Source organism: Pan troglodytes, chromosome X, assembly GCF_028858775.2.
Source record: "Pan troglodytes isolate AG18354 chromosome X, NHGRI_mPanTro3-v2.0_pri, whole genome shotgun sequence".
Classification (NCBI taxonomy): Eukaryota; Metazoa; Chordata; class Mammalia; order Primates; family Hominidae; genus Pan; species Pan troglodytes.
The window spans coordinates 95,861,540-95,884,079 of record NC_072421.2 but is presented as its reverse complement, the minus strand read 5'-3'; the positions used below and the strand labels follow the sequence as shown (position 1 = coordinate 95,884,079).

The window sequence follows — 22,540 nt, the reverse complement described above, 5'->3', positions numbered from 1 at the left end:
CATTCAATAGGTTGTCTCTTTACTCTGTTTCTTGTTTCCTTTGTTGTGCAGAAGCTTTTTAGTTTAATATAGTCCCATTTGTCTATTGTTATTGTCTGTGCTTTTGAGGTCTTAGCCATCAAATCTTTGCCTAGATCAATGTCCTGAAGTGTTTTCCCTGTTTTGTTCCAGTAGTTTTATAATTTGGGGTCTTACCTTTAAGTCTTTAATCTATTGTGTGTTGTTTTTTATACGATGAGAGATAGGTGTGAAGTTTCATTATTCTGCATGTGGACAACCAATTGTCCCAGTACAATTTATTGAAGAGGGTGACATTTTTCTATGGTATGTTTTTGCCACCTTTGTTAAATATCCGTTGACTCTAAATACATAGATTTATTCCTGGGTTCTCTATTCTGTTCCGTTGGTCTATGTATCTATTTTTATTTACCCATACCATGCTGTTTTGTTTACTATAGCCTTGTAATATATTTTGAAGTCAACTAATGTGATGTTTCCAGCTTTGCAATGTTTGTTCAGGATTGCTTTGGCTATTTGAGCTCTTTCTCTGTTCCTTACAAATTTAAGGATTTTTTTTTTTTTTTTTGTGAAAAATGACATTGATATTTTGATAGAGATTGCATTGAATCTGTAGATTGCTTTGGGCAGTATGACCATTTTAATAATAATATATTTCCCAGTCCATGAGCATGGAATGTCATTCCATTTGGTTGTGTACTCTTCTATTTCTTTCCTCAGTATTTTGTAGCCTTCCTTGTAGAGATCTTCCATCTCCTTGGCTCAATTTATTCCCATATTTTTTTTGTAGCTATTGTAAATGAGATTGCTTTCTTGATTTCTTTCTCAGCAAGTTTATTATTGGTGTATAAAAATGCTACTGATTTTTATATGTTGATTGTATATCCTGAAACTTTACTGAATTGCTCTATTATACCTAAGAGTATCGGGAGAACCTGCCCCCAATAGTCACATAGGTTCTTTTCTATTTTCCCTAAGTGTCGGCTGGTCTGAGAAATAAAGGGACAGAGTACAAAACAGAGAAATTTTAAAGCTGGGTGTCCGGGGGAGACATCACATGTCACCAGGTTCCGTGATGACCCCTGAGCCATAAAACCAGCAAGTTTTTATTAGCGATTTTCAAAAGGGGAGGGAGTGTACGAATAGGGTGTGGATTACAGAGATCACATGCTTCACAAGGTAATAAGATATTACAAGGTGAATGGAGGCAGGGCGAGATCACAGGACCACAGGACCACAGGACCGGGGCAAAATTAAAATTGCTAAGTAGTTTTGGGCACGCATTGTCATTGATAACGTCTTATCAGGAAACAGGGTTTGAGAGCAGACAACCAGTCTGACCAAAATTTATTAGGCGGGAATTTCCTCGTCCTAATAAGCCTGGGAGCACTACGGGAGACTGGGGCTTATTTCATCCCTACAGCTGCGACCATAAAAGACAGCTGCCCCTGAAGCAGCCATTTCAGAGGCCTACCCTTAGGGACACATTCTCTTTCTCAGGGATGTTCCTTGCTGAGAAAAAGAATTCAGCGATATTTCTCCCATTTGCTTTTGAAAGAAGAGAAATATGGCTCTGTTCCGCCCAGCTCACTGGTGGTCAGAGTTTAAGGTTATCTCTCTTATTCCCTGAACATTGCTGTTATCCTGTTCTTTTTTCAAGGTGCCCAAATTTCATATTGTTCAAACACACATGCTCTGCAAACAATTTGTGCAGTTAATGCAATCATCACAGGGTCCAGAGGCGACATACATCCTCCTCAGTTTACGAAGATGATGGGATTAAGAGATTAAAGTAAAGACAGGCATAGGAAATCACAAGGGTATTGATTGGGGAAGTGATAAGTGTCCATGAAATCTTCACAATTTATGTTCAGAGATTGCAGTAAAGACAGGCGTAAGAAATTATAAAAGTATTAATTTTGGGAACTGATTAATGTCCATGAAATCTTCACAATCTATGTTCCTCTGCCATGACCACAGCCGGTCCCTCCGTTTGGGGTCCCTGACTTCCCGCCACATAAGAGTTTCTCAGTGCAGTCTTTAGGGTTTTCTAGATATAAGATTATATCATCAGCAAAGAGGAACGATTTGACTTCCTCTTTTCCAATCTGGATGCCTTTTATTTCTTGCCTGTTTACTTTGATTAGGACTTCCACCACTAAGTTGAATAGGAATGGTGAAGTGGCCATCCATCTCTTGTTCTAGTTCTTGGAGCAAATGATTTCAGTTTTCCCCATTCAGTATGATGTTGGCTGTCAGTTTGTCAGATATGGCCTTCATTATATTGAGGTATATTCCTTTTACAGCTAGTTTGTTAAGGGTTTTTATCATGAAGAGATGTCGAATTTTATCAGATGCTTTTTTCTTTTGAGATGATCATATTGTTTTTGTCATTTATTTCATTCATGTGATATATCATGTGTGTTAATTTGTATATGTTGAACCAACCGTGCATCCCTGGGATAAATCTCATTTGATCATGCTATATTATTTTTTTTGATGTGCTGTTGGATATAGTTTGCTATTAATTTTTTGAGGGCTTTTACATTTATTTTCATCGGTAATATTGGCCTGTAGTTTTCTTTTTTCATTGTGTCCTTATCTGCTTTGGGTGTCAAGGTAAGGCTGGCATTTTAGAATTAGTTAGAGAAAGTTTCCTTCTCTTCAATTTGTTGAAATAGTTTGAGGAAAATTGGTGTTAGTTCTTCTTTGAAAGTTTGTTAGAATTTGACAATGAAGCCATCTGACTCTGGACAAACTTTTGTTGGGAAACTTTTATTACTTCTCTTTTTTGGGGGGTGTGGGGGATGGAGTTTTGCTCTTGTTGCCTAGGCTGGAGTGCAATGGCGTGATCTCGGCTCACAGCAACCTCTGCCTCCCAGGTTCAAGAGATTCTCCTGCCTCAGCCTCCTGAGTAGCTGGGATTACAGGCATGTGCTACCATGCCTGGCTAATTTTGTATTTTTAGTAGAGAGGGGGTTTCTCCATGTTGGTCAGGCTGGTCTCGAACTCCCGACCTCAGGTGATCCGCCTGCCTCGGCCTCCCAAAGTGCTGGGATTATAGACATGAGCCACCGTGCCTGGCCTGGGAAACTTTGTATTACTTTTTCGATCACATTACTTGTTATTTTTCTGTTCAGGCTTTCTATTTCTTCCTGATTCAATCTGGGAATGTGGCAGATGTCCAGGAGTTTAGTCATTTTGTCTAGGTTTTCCAGTTCTTTAGTGTATAGTTGGTCATAATAGTCTCTGATAATCTGTTGTATTTATTTTGTACCACTTGTTTTGTGATATCTGTTGTAATGTCTCCTTCATTTCTAATTTGGGTCTCTTCTATTTTTTTTTTTCTGGGTTTGTCTAGCAAGTGGTTTATTTTGTTCTTCTTTGCAAAAAACAACTTCTGGTTTCATTGATAATTTTTACTTTTTTACTTTTTTGAGAGGGAGTCTTGCTCTGTCACCAGGCTGGAGTGCAGTGGTATGATCTTGGCTCGCTGCAACCCCTGCCTCCTGGGTTCAAGCAATTCCCCTGCCTCAGCCTCCCGAGTAGCTGGGCCTACAGGTGTGCACCACCACACCCGGCTAATTTTTTGTATTTTAGTAGAGATGGGGTTTCATCATGTTGGCCAGGATGGTCTTGATCTCCTGACCTGGTGATCCACCCACCTTGGCCTCCCAAAGTGCTGGGATTACAGGCGAGAGCCACCATGCCCAGCCTCATTGATCCTTTGTGTTTTTTTAGTCTATTTCATTTAGTCCTGCTCTGATCTTTATTATTTCTTTCCTTCTACTAAATTTGGGTTTGGTTCATTCTTGCTTTTCCAGTTCCTGGAGGTGCATTTATAGATTGTTTATTTTAAATCTACTTTTTTAATGTAGATGTTCATTGCTATAAATGTCCCTCTTAGCACTGCTATTGCTGTATTCCACAGGTTTGGGGATACTGTGTTTTGATTTTCATGTTTCAAAAAATATTTTTATTTTCTATTTACTTTTTTTGGACACAATAGTCATTCAGGAGCATTTTGTTTAATTTCCATGTATTTGCACAGTTTCCAAAGTTTCTCTTGGTATTGATATCTGGTTTTATTCCATTGTGATCTGAGAAGATACTTGGTTTGATTTTGATATTTAAAAAATTGTTGAGACTGTTTTGTGGCCTAACATATAGTCTGTCTTGAATAATGAGAAAAACTGTGCATTTTGTGAATGTTGGATGCCATATTCTGTAAATGTCTGTTAGGTCCATTTGGTCTAATGTGCAATTTAAAGCCAATGTTCCTGTGTTAATTTTCTTTCTAGATTATCTGTCTAATGCTGAGAGTAGGGTGTTGAAGTCCACAACTATTATTCCACTGGAATACATCTCTCCATTTAAATCTAATAATATTTGCTTTATATATGTGGGTGCTCTGATGTTGGATGCACATATGTTTAGAATTGTTATATTCTTTTGCTGAATTGATTCCTTCATTGTTATATGATGACTTTCTTCATCTCTTTTTACTTTTTTTGACTTAAAGTCTGTTTTATCTGATATAAATGTAGTTACTCCTCACTTTTGGTTTCTGTTTGCATGAAATACCTTTTTCCACTCCTTTACTTTCAGTCTACATCTGTCTTTACAGGTGTTTCTTGTAGGCAGAATATAATTGGGTGATGTTTATTTGTTCATTCAGCCAGTGTGTATCTTTTAAGTGGGATGTTTAATTCATTTACTTAAGATTATTATTGATATGTGGAGGTTTGTTATTTTATTATTTCTCCTTGTTTTATACATACTCTATTCTTTTATTTTCTATGTTTTTAATCATTGTGATTTGGTAGTTTTCTGTAGTGCTAACATTTGAGTCTTTTCCTTGTTGGTGTTTGCTCTACCAGTGGGTTTTGTGTTTTTTTGTTTGTTTGTTTTCATGGTAGTAGATATAATTCTTTCACTTCTGGGTGTTGGATTCCCTTAAGCATTTCTGGCAGGGTTAGCCTAGTGATGAATTCCCTTAGCTTTTGCTTGATTGGGGAAGACTTTATTTCTCCTTCATTTGTGAAGAATAACTGTGCTGGGTGGAGTACCCTTTGGTGACAGTTGTTTTATTTCAGCACTTTGAATATATTATTCCATTCTCTTTTGGCCTGTAAGTCTTATCCTGAGAAATCCACTGTTAATCTGATGTGAGTTCCTTTATAAATAACTAGATGCTTTTCTCTTGTTGTTTATAAAATTGTATTTTCATCTTTGACTTTTGAGCTTGAGTATAATATGTTTTGAGAAGACATTTTTTTGCATTATATCTACTTGGGATCTCTGAGCTTCCTACATCTTGATGTCTAAATCTCATGCTAGACTTGGGAAGTTTTCATCTATTATTTTGTTAAATGTAACCCTGCCATTTACTCTTTGCCTTCCAGGACTCTGAAAAGTTGAATATTTTATCTTTTTATTGTCCCATATGTCATGTAGGCTTTGCTCATTCTTTTTTTTTTTTTTTTTTTTTTTTAATTGAGACAGGTTCTGACTCTATTACCCAGGCTGGAGTGAAGTGGCATGATCTTGGCTCACTGGAATTTTTGTTTCCCAGGCTCAAGCCGTCCTCCCACCTCAGCCTCCTGAGTAGCTGACACTACAGGCATGCAACATCACCCCCAGCTAGTTTTTGTATTTTTTAGGGGTTTCACCATGTTGCCCAGCCTGGTCTGGAACTCCTGGGCTTAAATCAATCCACCTGCCTTGGCTTCCCAAAGTGCTGGAATTACAGGCATGAGCTACCACACCCAGCTGCTTATTATTTTTTATTCTCTCTTCTTCATTTTTGTCTTACTGAATTGTTTCAAAAAACCTGTATTCAAGTTATGAGATTCTTCTGCTTGATCTATTGTTGAAATTTTCACATATATTTTGCATTTTGTTTAATGAATTCTTAATTCCAGAATTTCTATTTGTTTCCTAAGATATTTATCTGTTTGGTAAATTTATCATTCACATCCTGAATTGTTTTGCTGATTTCTTTGTATTGTTTTCCAGCATTTTTTGTATCTCATGGAACTTCTCTAAACTCTGTATTTTGAATTATTTTTCAGAGTTTTGTAAATTTCTTTGCCATTGAAAACTGTTGAGGGGAAATTATTATGTTCTTTTGGTGGTCTCATATTTCCTGTTTTTTTAAATGTCTCTTGTGTCTATGTTGATATCCTTTTTCCTAAAGATGTATCTATGGTGTTTGTTGTGTACAGCACTTTGGCTTTGATTCTTGGTGCATGCAGTAGTGTAATCTTTATATGATTTATTTGACCATAAACAGCATCAGTGGTTTCTGTGATTTCCTTGATGATTTAGGATGTGGTTATTAGTGGAGGCTATGGTAAAGTTTTGCTAGTTATGGGGACACCAGGTGGGCGAGTCTTCTCGTCCCAGTGGTGACATTGGTGGGCTGAGTGTGCTTGTCCCTGGACCCTGGATGTTGTACTCTGGTGCCAGTGTTAGTAGGACCACGTTGGCTGATTCTTGGTCCTCTAAGTGGATTGCTCAGATGCTAATAGTGACAGCAGTAGGCCTGATGGGTGTACAGGTTCTTAGGCCTCTGGGCAGCAGGTATGGCAAGGGCTATGACAGTACCAGTGGCAGGAAAACTCTCTGGGTCCCGAGAAGTTCATGCAGGTATTGCAGTGGTTACAATGTGCTGAGTGGACCAGTCTCAAAGCTTGTAGGTGGCATGTGCAGGTAGGTACCAGCTATTGTGGTAGCAGCAGGGTGAGTGGGCCCACCCATTGTACAGGAAGGTGGGGAATGCATGCTTCATTTTCTTCTCAGCCTTTGTAATGGGAGCTTGCACTTTACTCATGCTGCAGCCCCCATGGTGCAACAACTGCAGCTGCAGGGCAGGAAATCTGTCTGGGTGCATGAAAATGCATGGTGGTTTTGTTGCTGGAGGATGTGGGGTTGCAGCCAGTGGTCCCTGTTTTGTCCCCAGCAATAGCAGCCAGCCATGGTGGTTGCTCGGGGTAGGCAATGCCAGTGGGGCTCCAGGGATGTGGAGACGCTCATGCTCTTGAGTCCTAGGGCAGGGCGCAATGTGTTGGGGTGTGGGCTCTCAAAATGGCAGATTACAATAGCTTCTTAGGACTCCAAACTTGCCCGAGGTCCATGTTTTATTTAAAAATTCTAAGGAAGGAATTTTTTTTTTTTTCTACTCAACTCTGTGTTGAGACTAAGATAGGCATTTCCTTTCTGCGCTTTTCAGTGGGGTGGAATTTTGTAGCTTATCCTTATAATGAATGTCTTAAACCCTTACAGTAACATCTAAATTTTCTGCCACAGTCTCCTACGGATTTTCCCTCCTTTGATAGGTATTAGGCTTCATATCCAAGGTCTGTGAGACAAATGGTCATAAACATTGATGCTCAAGGTCACCAGGGATTATAGATGATTCCAGAGTGAAAGGTAGCTTTTGTACTTACTTTTCTAGATTTTTGCTTTACCTTCATTTTTGGCCTTTAAGGATTTTTCTTTCTTTCTTGCCAGTAAAGCTTTGCAAATAGAAATACTTAATTACATATATTTTAGCCAACATTTTCAGTTGTTTTTCCACAAAATAATCATTCAAATTTTCTAGCCTGTTCCAGTGCCCAAAAGAGATGTCTAGGTGGAGTCTCTATAGAAAGAATTGTATCCAAAATGAATAGCTAATATTCATGGAATGCTTACTATATACATGCTAATATTATGCTAAGTATTTCCCATGAAGTGCTTCATTTAATCCTCACAAAAAAACCACATGAGCTAAGTATTCAGTTTTCACATGCAGAAATTTAGTCCTAGAACAGACTGTACACTTTCCCTAGGTCACATAGCTGAAAAGTGGTGGTGACAGAATTCAAGTACATCTCTGTTTCATGCCAAAGTTAGTGTTCCAAAACGTTATCATACCCTACTAAACAAACTAAAATGTTTTTGAAATGACTGTTTATTATGTGTATGGATTTAATAACACCATGATGGCAGATACGGTTACTGTTTTATTCACTATTGTACTTCCAGTGCCTGGAACATAATGGGAGTTCAATAAATGGATTGAGCAAATAAGCAATAAAGGCATATAGACTCTTACTGTTATATGTGTAAATGTTGAGTCAGATTTCCTGCTGGTGGTAGGCTGAAAACGTGCTAATAGCAAGTCTTTGGGCATATGCTAGTGCTCAGTGTTTCTAATGCTGTTATTTCAAATGCTCTGATCTTCAATAATTATATTTATTTCAGCCGTGAAATCCATAACACACCTGTAGTCCTGAACACGTATTGTTTGTTTCCAGTCCATGTGTTCAGGGCTTGAGAACCAGTGACTTTTCACCTATTTCTTTTTCTTTTACACTATTTAGATAGACTCTCAATCATTATTAGAATGTTGAATTTCTACTACTAGTAGTGATTATTGAATGCCTACTACTGTTTTATACTTGATATGGTTTGGATCTGTGATTCCACTCAAATCTCATGTTGAATTGTAATCACCATTGTTGGAGGTGGGGCCTGGTGGGAGGTGATTGGATCATGGTTGTGGATTTCTCATGAATGGTTTAGCATCAACCCCTTGGTGCTGTCCTCATGATAGTAAGTTCTTGCAAGATCTGGTTCTTTAAAGGTGTCTGGCACCTCACCCCCCACCCCAACCTCTTGTTTCTGCTCTGATGGGATGTGCCACTTCACCTTCTGCCATGAGTAAAAGCTTCCTGAGGCCTCTGCAGAAGCCGAGCAAAGGCTGGCACCATGCTTGCTCTACAGCCTGCAGAACTGTGAGCCAACTAAACCTCTTTTCTTTATAAATTATCCAGTCTCAGGTATTCCTTTATAGCAATGCAAGAATGGCCTACACAATACTTATTCCTCAAAACAATTCTGCAAGTTCTTTTTGTCTCCATTTAACAAAGAATAAACTGGGGAATCACACAGTTAATTAGCAGAAGAGCAAGTCATGAAGCCATCTGTGTCTGCAAAATTCCTTGTGCTTCACCTGTCCAGATTATTCCTCATGCTCCCCAAACCCACTCTGCACTTTTAGACATAGTTGCCTTTTCTGATACTGTCCCTTCTTCCTGAAGATCCTTCCTCTTTTAAAGGACTAGTGAACCTCTACACATCCTTTAAGGCACAACACAAATATATTCTCCTCAATGAAACCATTCACAAATCCCTCCTGATCTTCCTGCCTATTTGCTTCCTAGCATTTTGCGTATTAGTAGTCACATTGTTCTATAATGAATCGTGTGTCTATCTCCCCATGTATAGTTGTGATCCAGGGTGATAATATCATTTTCTTCACTGCATCTTTAGCAGCTAGTGTGGTACATGGCACAAATGGCATGAATGAATTAGTTACTAGATTTAATGGAAGTAGATAGAAGTCATCTGGGAAAACTTTATGCTAATAATTCTTCACATAGTCTTAACCCCTTATCTAAAAAACACATCCTTCCTTCTTTTTCTAAACGCTCTCTTTATTCTGAGGCAGTTTTCAGAAAATCGTCTTAGGTATCATCAAAATAATATGACAAGACTTCAGACTTGTGTAGAAATTTACAGTTTTCAAAACACTTTCCATTACATTTTGTTTTCTCTTCAGCCCTCTGAGATGGCTTGGGCAGGTGGTTTTCTCCTGTCTTACAGATGAGGAGGCTGAAAGCCAGATCATATGCTCATGAAGTGTTAGAAGCAGGAGTTGGTCTCTTGTCTTCCAGCATGTAGCCCCGAGCTTTCTACTCTTCTCATCTGTCCCTCTTGTGGTTAAAAGAGTGTCTTTGGAAGACGGAAGTCTCAGTAATTTGAATCATGTTAAGTTTAAATAAATGATCATTGGGTGATGTGGTTCTCCAACTTGAGTGTAATCACTAGGAAAGTATGTTTAATTTGTGGATTGCCAGGCCCTATCCTCAGAGATTCTGATTTACTAGGTCTAGGGTGGAGCCTAAGAATTAATGAATACACCAGGTAATTCTGCTGCAGATATTTCTTAGGCCACAATTTGTAGAACACTGGAAAAGAAAAGCTGGGCTAAAATTTGTTGTTTTATGGTATGTTCAGAGCAATATGTTTTCTCATGAGTACAATCTGTATTTGTTAAGAGCAAGGGTAAGTACTGCACAGTGGAGGAAGTGGTGAAAGTAGGAAAGGGACAATAGCAAGCCAACTGGCTAAGAGATAAAAAAGAAAAGCCAAGGTGCACACGATGCTTGAACTGCCTGTTAGTCTTTTTATAAGATATAGAAAGTAAATCTGAGAACATATTCTGTCAAGTTTGTATTATTTGCTGTAAGTTTCCAAGGCATTTTATATTGGAAAAAGAACTATATTGATGCAATTCCATATCTAGCATTGCCATTTGTTCTTTTACTTCCACAGAAGGTGTTACTTTCTATTTTTTCCCTCTCTGCTCTCTAAACTAGGTAACCATTTGGTTGTTTTTAATTGTCACATTTGTTCTCATACCAACATGTTAAATGTAACTTGCTCTAGAGCCAAATCTGCAAATTTCTTTTGCTTCTTTCTGAAAATCTGCACAAAACTAAAGTGAAAAATCTTTGTTTCTTTTTTAGTTTGGGTTCCTCATTACATTTCTAAAGTTATAGGCTTATTACTGCCCAGGAGTAGGAGAGAATTCAGATTCACTTTCAGCCACTCATCATATTCTGAATATTCTGAGATAAACAATGCAGATAGAGACTGAAAATGTCATATTTTAAACATTAAAATTTACCTGTGAAGCAATATTTTTCCTGCATATCCAATTTTTTTATTGGCTTCAATATAACATTGACAATGTCTTCTTCAAAATAAGATTTTGCTTTCAAGCTCTGATAAAATCATGAGAAAGAATGTAACATACCCTTTAAAATATAAATTTAAAGAAGAACAAATACTTGACAGGTTAATAGCAGTCAAAATAAGTCACAAAATATGAATGCAATGCAACAGAGTTTTTTTTATATATATACAACAAAGTTAAAGCTCTAAAGGGAAAGACATAATTAAGCGTTTAAAGGAACATAACACACTGAACCAGAGTGTCCAAGAGTTTATATCAACTCTCTACTTTTATATTCAGCTCCCTCACTCATACTCTATAACAAGAATGTTTTCTGGGAGTGCTGAGAGGGCAGGTAAACAACTATTTCAAGCCTACTATGTAATAGGCACTAGGCTTGGAATATTTTACTTCAATCCAATAAAATCCTGTAACATCCCAATTTACAAATCATGAAATGAGTCTCAGAGGCTAAGCAACTCGTCTAGAGTTACATAGCCTGTGAATGACAGATTAAACCCAGGTGTATCTGATTCCAATCTTTATGCTTTTCAACTAGATTATCATGTTCCCAGGCTTTTTAGGTATGACAACTTATTTTCCCCAGAAATGATAATTATTTTATTACAGAAAAAGAACAAAGGGGATCTAGAATGATAGCTCATTATATCTTCCTATTTTTCAGTCTAATTCTGAAACATACCTTGTAAAAAGTGTACATACAGTTTCAAAGGTGAAAAGAGTATTGTTTAATTTTTATTTAATGTATTTAATGGACACATTGTAACTGTACATATTTATGGGGTACAATTTAATGCTTCAACACATATCTATGTGTATAGTAATCGAATTATGGTAGTGTATTTCCTCATGCATTTATCATTTCTTTGTGGTGAGAACATTCAAAAGCTTCCTTTCTAGTTACTTTGTGATATGTAATATTTTACTGTTAGCCAGTCACTCTACTGTGCAATAGAACAGCAGAATTTATTCCTCTTATCTAATTGTAACTTTGTACCCATTGACCAACCTCCCCCTTTACACCTCTTCCTCTTTCCCTCCCCAGTCTCTGGTAACCACCATTGTACTCTCTGCTTCTATGATATCAACATTATTAAAGTTTCCATATGTGAGTGAGATCATGGAGTATTTGTCTTTCTACGCCTGGCTTATTTTACTTAACGTGACAACCCCTGGATCTGTCCATCTTGCCACAAATGACAGGATTTCTTTTTTTTATCGCAAAATAATATTACATTGTGTATATATACCACATTTTCTTTTTTTCTTTTGCTCTCTTTCTTTCTCTCCCTTTCTCTTTCTTTCTCTCTCTTACTTTTTTCCTTTTCCCTTTCCCTTTCCTTTTTCTCTCTTTCTTGAGACCTGTCTCCCAGGCTGGAGTGCAGTGGGATGAACATAGCTCACTGTAACCTTGAATAGGAATTCAAGGTTAGGCTCAAGTGATTCTCCCACCTTGGCCTCCCAAAATGCTGGGATTACAGGTGTGAGCCACAACGCCCGGTCTGTTTGCCACATTTTCTTTATCTGTTCATCCATTGATTGAAACTGAGGTTGACTCCGTATCTTGGCTATTGAAAATAGTGCTGCAGTAACCATGGGAGTGCCACGATCTCTCTGACATACAGATTTCATTTCTATTGAATATATACCCAGTGGTGGGATTGTGGGATCATATAGTAGTTCTATTTTTAGTTTGTTAAGGAACCACCATACTGTTTTCCACAATGGCTGTGATAGTAAACAATTCCACCAACAGTGTCTAAGTTTCTTTTTCTGCACATCCTCACCAACACTTGTTTTCTTTTGTCTTTTTGATAATAGTCAACTAAGGTGGTATCTTATTGTGGTTTTGATTGGCATTTCCCTGATGATTGGTGATATTGAGCATTTTTTCACATATCTGTTGACTATTTGTATGTCTTCTTTTGAGAAATGTCTATTAAGGTCTTTTGTCCATTTTTAAATTAGGTTATTTGTTTTCTTGCTGTTGAATTGTATAAGTTCCTTATATATTCTGAATAGTAATCTTTTGTCAGATGTATAGTTTGGAAATATTTTCTTCCATTGTGTAGGTTGTCTTTTCACCTTGTTAATAGTTTCTTTCACTGTGCAAAACTTTTTAGTTCGATATAACAGCATTTGTTTGTTTTTGCTTTTTTTGCCTGTGCTTTTGAGGTCTTATTTAAAAAATCCTTGCCCAGCCCAATATCATGAAGTATTTATCCTATTTTTCTTCTAGTAGTTCCATAGTTTCAGGTTTTACATTTAAGTCTTTAATCTATTTTGAGTTGATTTTTGTATATACTGAGAGGTAGGTGTCTAGTCTCATTCTTCTGTGTGTGGATATTTAATTTTCCCAGAACCACTTATTAAATAGACTTTTTCCACAAAAATCAGTTGGCTGTATATGTGTGAATTTATTTCTGGGCTCTCTATTCTGTTCCTTTAGTCTTTGTGTCTATTTTTATGCCCACACCATGCTCTTTTGGTCAGTATAGTTTTGTATTATATATTCTTATATTTATGTATACATAATAATTGCAAATATTTATGGAGTACACGTGATAATTTGTAGTGTATTTTGAAGTCAGATAGTGTGATACCCCCAGCTTTATTTGTGTATTTTGTGGTTCAATATCAACTTTAGGATTGCTTTTTCTATATCTACAAGAAGTGACACTGGAATTTTCATAGGGATTGCACTAAAACTGTAGCTCTCTTTGGTAATATGGCCATTTCAACAATATAAGATTTTAAAATTCATAAAAATGGGATATCTTTCCATTTATTTGTATTCTCTTCCATTTCTTTCATCAAAGTTTTATAGTTTTCAGTGTTGAGATCTTTTACCTCCTTGGTTAAGTTTATTCCTAGGTATCTTATTTTTAGTAGCTATTATAAATGGAACTGGTTTTTAAATTTCTTTTTCAGATAGTTCACTATAGCATATATAAATGCTGCAGATTTTTGTATGTTGATTTTGTATCCTGCAACTTTACTTAATTCATTTATTAGTTCTAAAAGGTTTTTTTTTCTTTTTTTGCTGATGTATTTACAGTTTTCTATATATAAGATCACATTGTCTACAAACAGGAACAATTTGATATTCTCCTTTCCAATTTGGATGCCTTTTATTTCTTACTTTTGCCTAATTGCTCTGGCTAGGACTTCAGTACTGAGTTGAATAGAAATGGTGAAAGTGGGTATCCTTGACTTGTTTCTGATCTTACAGAAAAAGATTTCAGCTTTTCACCATTGAGTATGATGTTAGCTATAGGTTTGTTATATATGGCCTTTGTTGTGTTGAGGTAGATACCTTCTATATCTAATTTTTAGAGATTTATTTTTAATCATGAATGGTTGTTGAATTCTGTCAATGCTTTTTCTTCATCTTTTGAAATGATCATATGCTTTTTGTCGTTTTGTTAATATGGTGGATCAAATTTTTTTATTTGCATATGTTAAATCATCCCTGAATATCTGGCATGAATCCCACTTGATTATGGTGAATGATCTTTTTAATGCACTGTTGGATTTGGTTTGCTAGTATCTCACTGAGAATGTTTGCTTCTATGTTCATCAGGGATATTGACCTGTAATTTTGTTATTTTTGTTGTGTTCTTATTTGTTTTTGGAATTAGACTAATACTGATCTCATAAAATGGGTTTGGAAGTATTCCCTCCTTCTCAATTTTCTGGAGTATTTAAAAAAGAATTGGTATTCATTCTTCTTTAAATGTTTGGTAGAATTCAGCATGGAAGCCATCAATCAGGTCCTGGGCTTTTCTTTGATGGAAGACTTTTTATTACTGATTCAATTTCCTCACTTGTTATTGGTCTGTTCAGATTTTCTATATTTTCATAATTTAATCTCGGTACACTGTATGTTCAGGAATTTATCCACTTCTTCTATGTTATTAAATTTGTTGGTATATAGCTATTCATAATAGTCTCTTATGATCTTTGTCTTTTGTGGTATCAGTTGTAATGTCTCCTTTTTCATCTCTGGTTGTATTTATTTCAGCCTTCTTACTTTTTTCTTAGTCTAGCTAAAGGTTTGTCCATTTTATTTATCTTTTCAATAAGCCAACTCTATTTTGTTGATTTTTTGAATTGGTTTTTAGTCTCCATTTTGTTTATTTCTGCTTTGAGCTTTATTATTTCCTTCCTTCTACTAATTTTAGGTTAGTTTGCTCTTGTTTTCCTTGTTTCTTGTGCAATATTGTTAGGTTATCATATATCTTTATTTTTTGGTGTAGACATTTGTTGCTATAAACTTTAGATCCTAGATCACATAGGTATGATATGTTTCCATTCTCATTTCTCTCAAGGAAATTTTTAATTTCCCTTTCAATTTCATCATTGACTCTTGGTTGTTTAGAAACATGTTTAATGTTCACATACTTGTAAAGTTTCCAAAGTTTTTCTAATTGTTGACTTCTAGATTCATATCATTGTGGTCAGAAAAGATACTTGATATGATCTCTATATTCTTAAATTTGTTAAAAATTGTTTTGTGGTCTAACATGTGATCTACCTGGAAAATGTTTCACATGTAGTTGAGAAGAAAGTGTATTCTGCAGCTGTTAGATGGAGTGTTTTGTAAATGTTTGTTAGGGCCATTTGGTCTGTGGTGCAGTTTAAGTCTGCTGTTTGTGTTAATTTTTTTATCTAGATGATCAGCCCATTGTTGAAAGTGGGGTGTTGAAGTGCCCTACTTTTATTGTTTTGCATCTGTCTCTCCCTTTATGTCTAATAATATTATTTGCTTTATATATTTGGGTGCTTCATTGTTGGGCACATATGTATTTACAATTGTTATATCCTCTTGTTGAATTGATCCTTTCAGGCATTTTATATATGTCCTTTCCTTTGGGGTCTGTCACTAGAGACTAATTGTATTCATTTCGGGGTGTCATGTTTTCTTGCTTCATGTCTTTATGTCCCTACATTGATCTCTGCACATCTAGTGGAATAGTAGCTTTTTCTAATTTTATAGAGTAACTTTTATAGGGAGAGACTTTTGCCTGTAGATGACTCCCTAGGGTGTTGTTTGGGTATGGGACATTGGCTTTTTTATCTGAGTAGATTCATTAGTGTGATCCCTGTGCTTTTTCAGTTGTAATCCGAATTAGTGATGTCTGTTATTGCCTCAGTAGCCTAAGCTGTAGGAGTTTGTCATGATGGTGGTGCAGGATGCCTAGCAGTGGGTCCAATTTCAAGATTGCCCCAAACCATAGGTGCTTAGTCTTAGGGTTGGAAGATGCTCAAGGTGGGTTTCTACTCTAAGTCAGTGTAGCTGTGTGTACTTCCAGCTGCTCTCCAAACTGGATTTGGGGCCTGTGAGGACCAAGGAACTTTTAGATAGCAAGGATGGCTGGTGTATGTGGCAGCAGTGGGGACTGATGGAGATCTCTGTCTTGCTTTTTCTCTATAAGAAAATGTCTCCCCTGACTCTGAGCTCATTCAGGAAGGGGAGACTTTTTGGCAGAGTCAGGATGCCTCGCTCCCCTCTCTGTGGTGTTATCAAGGGCTTCCATGCTTCACAAGGATTTCCCTGCTCCCCTGGGGCTCTCCAGTGTACTTCCTCAGTCACTCTAGTCAAAATACAGTTGTTTATTCATTGTTTTAATTCATCTTTGTGGGAGTGACGGGTACCAGGTAACTCCAGTCAGCCATCTTGCTGACGTCACTGGAAAGAGTATTTGAAATAACTGACATTGAACACAGCTTTCAGATAATACGGTTTGAGTTACTGTGCCCTGGAAAATGAAAATGGAACTTGTAAAATCATATTCATTATGTATTAGTATAATGTGGAAAGGCAAAACTCAATTTAAAAAGAGAGATAAAATATTTATTTCTGGTAAAAGCCTATACACATAGGTAAGCTTTTGGAAAGAATTGTACTTTGGGCATCCCAAATTGGACATCCATGATAAGCAGGCAGGAATATAGATGTATCTGGAGATCAAAGCTGGGGAGTCAGGGCTGGAGATTTAAATTTGAGAAATCAATATGTAGATAGCATGTAAAGCCATGAGACAAGATGAGTCACCCAATAAAAAAGTGTTGATAGAGAAGTGGACAGAAGACAGAAGCTTTAAGTGCAAATACATGATAACTCATTTTCAGTGCCCAAATATTCTCAGACTGCTTCCCTAACATACATACATACACACATGCACACACAAACACACAAAGATAATAGTTGTACTTCTAGTTATCTAGTTGAATTTAGACACCACATACACTTGTGATATGTAGCATCACTGCTAAAGATGAGACTATTAATAGACATAGACTTCTGAAGGGTTGTTTGGAGACATTTAGGGTCATACAGAACCAACGCGCCACTCAGTTTTAAGAGCTCTGTGGCATAGTCGTTAGCTTTGGCTGTGGCATCAAATTATTTGGTTTTGAATTCCAAATCTACTATTCCTATCAAGTGCCCTCGGACAAAGTATTGAATTTTGTTGTTGCCACTCAGTTTCCTTGTTTATGTAATACTAGTATCTACTTCATAAGATTCTTGTGAGGATGAAATGAGCTAAAATAGGTAAAACATATGGTAGCTCACCAAATGTTCACAATTCTTATCCAAGAATTATGTAACGGAATTTGAAGGGATCCTAGCAGCTTTCTTTTCCAAGCATCCCGCCCTCCAGGAATTCTCTCAGGGAGCTCACTACATCATGAGGCCGTTGTTTCTATACTGACGAGCTCTTGGCGTTGCACAGCCACTTTGTATGTGGAAACCAAACCTACCTCTTCTCAGTGCTACACTTGGATTGTATTTTTGCATTCCAGAGAGCTACAGAATAAGTTGTCTCTTTCACTGAATCTTCAAACCCTGGAGGCAGCTCTCATGTGCTCTGTTGTCTTTTTTCACCCTGCTCCTTTAACTATTCTGTACACAAAATGAATTCCAGATTTCTCATACTCCTGGGCTTCAACCCATCTACAGATATTGCCATTTGTCAAAGTTCCTTTAAAATTTGCCTATGAAATTTGTACATCAAGACATACAAATGCTTGTTATAGAGCAAATGTTAAGCCATATCTGATTTGAGCTAAGATGGATGAAGAAAAGCAATGAACCCATTTAGTGTTTGTGATGCTTTTAGGCTTGGCAACTTTAAGAGAAATAAAGTAAAACTAGTTTAATTATTTTGCTAAGTGCAAACCTAAAGTAACTTCCTAAAGTGTGTTTCTAAATTGAGAAGAACTCACCTGGCTTTTTGGTGATAGGCATACCTGTTTATAAATGAGTGATTTCAACATGTGGGTCATAACATATATATGAGAAAGATTCTTTCAATTTTAGAGTGGCTTTTCATTAAAAATATCCTAGCTGGACACCTGTGAAGATTCATAATCCATTATTTATCTTGTACATTTCTATAGTGCCTGTTGCCATAGTAACCTACTCAAACTGAGATATAAGACAATAAATAAGCTTGAAAGACCACTATAGTCACAGATTAACTTGAATCATGAATATTATACTATGATGAATAGGACAGTTGATGATATTCTACTGAAAAAATGATAAATCAAGATTGTAAAGGCTCCTGGAACAACAAACCATAAAGAAAGATTTCTGACAATACTATTGTAAGTGCTATGGGTCCACACAGAAGGTAAAGGTTAAAAAAATGACTGTTTTCACAAAGGAATACTACTCAGCCTTTATTTTTTATTTATTTAAATATGTAAGTTATTTCATTAGGTTCTTCTTAAGGAATTTAGAACACTAATTAGTGAGGATAAATTCCATTCATCAGGGCAAACACAAATCACAGGTAGCCCTGGAGCTGAGGAATAGCTTTGAGTTTGGTAAAATTTTTGAGTCCACAGTTTTCCGATCAACTTTGCACTGCTCTGTAATCTCGTATTTCTCTCTTTCTGTGTTGAAGATCTCACCTTCCTGGTGTCTGGGCTTCTGTAGCTTCTTCTTCTTGAAGTAAATGTCAGTAAGATGTTTTTGGATTTTCACATTGCTGACATCAATTTTGGTTGAGGTGGCAATGACAAATTTCCAACGTGCTCTTTGTAGAGGAACTCGATCGAGGACCAGAGGTCCAGTCATAAGTAACAGGTCACTAGCCAGCTACTTCAAGAAAACCACCCTGTTGCCTCTGTGGCACCTAGTGAGGATGATCAGAATGGTCCCACGGGTGATGCTGGCTCACAGTTTTCTCACGTGCTGACTGAAGGGATTTTTGACATGGCTCAAAATCTTTCGAGTCATATCTTTAGTAGGATAATATCTAGGCCCTTTGAGAAGTTTAACCAACCTGGTACTGCTATTCTTGTTATCATCAATTGGTTTTGCAACAGTTGCAAGAACCTTCTCCTTTTTCTTTTCAACCTTGGATTTAGCGGCAGAGTACTTCGTCTTGTACATGGCCTTTCTGGAATACATGGCAGATTGGGAATATCTGGCAATTCCTTTGACAAGGATAGAGTTTCAGCTGCAATGGGGCTTTCTCCTCTTGGGCTTTTTAGCCTTGAGGGTACCCTTTTTCACCTTGCTACCAGCGTCAGACTTCTTAGCTTTGGGTTTCTTCTCCTTAGTATCTGGCTTGTCAACTTTTTCATCTGCCATCATGCAAGATGGGAAAGAGCTATTCAGCCATTATAACGAAGGAAATTCTGTCATTAGTGACAACATGAGTGAATCTAGAGGACATCATGCTAAGTGAAATAAGCCAGGCACAGAAAGACGAGTACCACATGATCTCACTTAAATGTGGAACCTAAAGAAGTAGAATTAACAGACGCAGAGTAGAATAGTGGGAGAAAATTTTGCAATGTATCCGTCTGACAAAGGGCTAATATCCAGAATCTACAAGGAACTTAAACAAATTTACAAGAAAAAAACAACCCCATCAAAAAGTGGGCAAAGGATATGAACAGACATTTCTCAAAAGAAGACATTTATGTGGCCATCAAACATATGAAAAAAAAGTTCATCATCACTGGTCATTAGAGAAATGCAAATCACAACCACAATGAGATACCATCTCACACCAGTTAGAATGGTGATCATTAAAAAGTCAGGAAACAACGGATGCTGGAGAGGATGTGGAGAAATAGTAATGCTTTTACACTATTGGTGGGAGTGTAAATTAGTTCAGCCATTGTGGAAGACAGTGTGGAGATTCCTCAAGGATCTCGAACCAGAAATACCGTTTGACCAAGCAATCCCATTACTGGGTATATACCCAAAGGATTATAAGTCATTCTACTATAAAGACACATGCACACATATGTTTATTGCAGCACTGTTCACAATAGCAAAGACTTGGAACCAACCCAAATGCCTATCAGTGTTACACTGGATGAAGAAAATGTGGCACATATACACCAGGAAATACTATGCAGCCATAAAAGAGGATGAGTTCATGTCCTTTCAGGGACATGGATGAAGCTGGAAACCCATCATTCGCAGCAAACTAACACAGGAACAGAAAACCAATCACTGCATGTTCTCACTCATAAGTGGGAGTTGAACAATGAAAACACATGGGCACAGGGAGGGGAACATCACACACCGGGGCCTGTCAGAGGGTGCCAGGCAAGGGGAGGGATAGCATTAGGAGAAATACCTAAAGTAGATGATGGGCTGATGGGTGCAGCAAACCAGCATGGCACATGTATACCTATGTAACAAACCTGCATGCTCTGCACATGTATCCCAGAACTTAAAGTAAAAAAAAAAAAAAAAAGAATAGTTGTTAGTTACCTGGGGCTGAAAGCAGGGGGAGGGTTGAAGGGAGGGTTGGAGAGATGGTCAAAGGATATGAAATTTCAGTTAGGAAGAGTAAATTGAAGAGATCTATTATACAATATGGTGATTATAATTAATAACAATATATTGTATTCTTGAAAATTGCTAAGAGAGTAGATTTTAAGTGTTCTCACCACAAAAAATAAATGACAGTATGTGAGGTAATGCATATGTTAAATAGCTTGATTTTGTCCTTCCACAATGTATAGATCAAAATATGTTATAAACCATAAATGTATGCAATTTTATCTTGTCAATTAACTATATATAAATATATATGTGCATGTATATGTATGTGTGTGTATATTGTGTGTGTGTATATCTACCTATCTATCTCTCTATCTATCTATCTATATATATATATAGAGAGAGAGAGAGAGAGAGAGATAGAGAGAGCTAAAAAAAGTTTGTTTTCTTTGGACACTCTTCCAAAGAACATAAGGACCATTTGGAACTGAAAACGGTAGTCAGAAAATAAGTTAAATAAAAATATAACACACCACTTATTAAAATGGGGAAATTATATTACATCGATAAAAATATGAATATTTAAGATTTGGTAGGGGCCCTTCTGAAGAAATTAGGGAATAACAGAGAGGTATTTATCAAAAGAATTTAAGGTTTTCTAAGTTATAGCATATTTTCATGTCTATAGTAGCCTTCAGTTTGACTAAATTGTAAGGAAAGATTTGTGTTGTTTTTTTCTCTTTCCAATTTGATTTCATTTTATCTAATTTTTTAGCTAATTCTTTTGTTCAAAATGTGTAATAAAAATATTGTGGTACATGTTAGCAATTCCTAGATGTATGTGCCTTGGGTGCATATGGGCATTTAAAGATAAATTACAAAGTTAAAAAGGTAGAAATGATTTTAGAATGTTGCTTAGCATGATGGATATGAAACTTTCTCAGATCTATAGAAAATTGCTTTTAGGTAGCAGTCACACTATTATAAGCTAAAATTAATATAAACCCCAAAACTCAGGTGAGGAAGGAGTGTTGCTCATTGGTCTGAACCCAGAATTGGGTCATTTCTCCTGGGCTTTAATCCCAGCACTGTGACTATGAGTAAGTCATTTGCATTTTAACCCCATGATGCCTCAGTTTCCAAATTTGTTATACAGAAAAAACACTGACCTAACTCATAAAGCCATGGAGATTTAAAAATGAAATATTACTGCTCTTGGAAAATATGAACTGCAATAATGCTAATTATTATTACAAAAATAAATGCATGTTCATCATGTGGTAATTTAGGCAGAATGAGTTTGGGGAAAGGAGACTCTCAGAGCTCTTTTGTGTCAGTTAAATGAATCCTCTCCATTTAGTTGGCTCTGTAATAGCATTCAGATGACTGGAGGATTTGCAAGTAGTACAGTGATGATGGGGTTAGAGGAATGGAAGAAGATTAAAAACAATTCTCAGTTATATGACTCATATAGATTACAGGACAGCAGTCTAGCTCACTGCAGCACCTTAGTTCCAAGGACCCATAACATCTGAATCCAGAACTCATAAGCAGTTGAGACAACCTGTAGAGAATCAGTTTAACCAATTGCATCAGTCCCACAGCCAATTAGTCACATTGACATGGCCTCTATAAGCATCCCACCAAATCTAACATACATAGGAGGCCAATGAGCTTGTTATCACAACTTTAAAATTAATTTCTTCTTGCACGACGTCTTGCTAATTAGAACTATTATGCCAATCTTTTAATTACACTTTCAACACTTTATGCAGGACAGTGACTCAAGATAGACAGAGACAGCATATCAAACTGGCAATTGAGACATTCATGGGTTCTGCCTCACTTATCTCTGCTTCAGCCAAATATTTATATTATCATTGTTATTATATTGCATGGTAGATGTACATGGGGTTTTGTAGATGCTAGGATAGAGATTCCATTGCTTC

The 22,540-nt window shown here is 36.7% G+C and overlaps 1 pseudogene; it reads right to left on the bottom strand.

The window, feature by feature from the left end:
• Positions 1–18,576: 18,576 nt before the first annotated feature.
• On the bottom strand, positions 18,577–19,439 carry LOC473695 (large ribosomal subunit protein eL6-like; annotated as a pseudogene).
• Between the last annotated feature and the right edge of the window lie 3,101 nt (positions 19,440–22,540).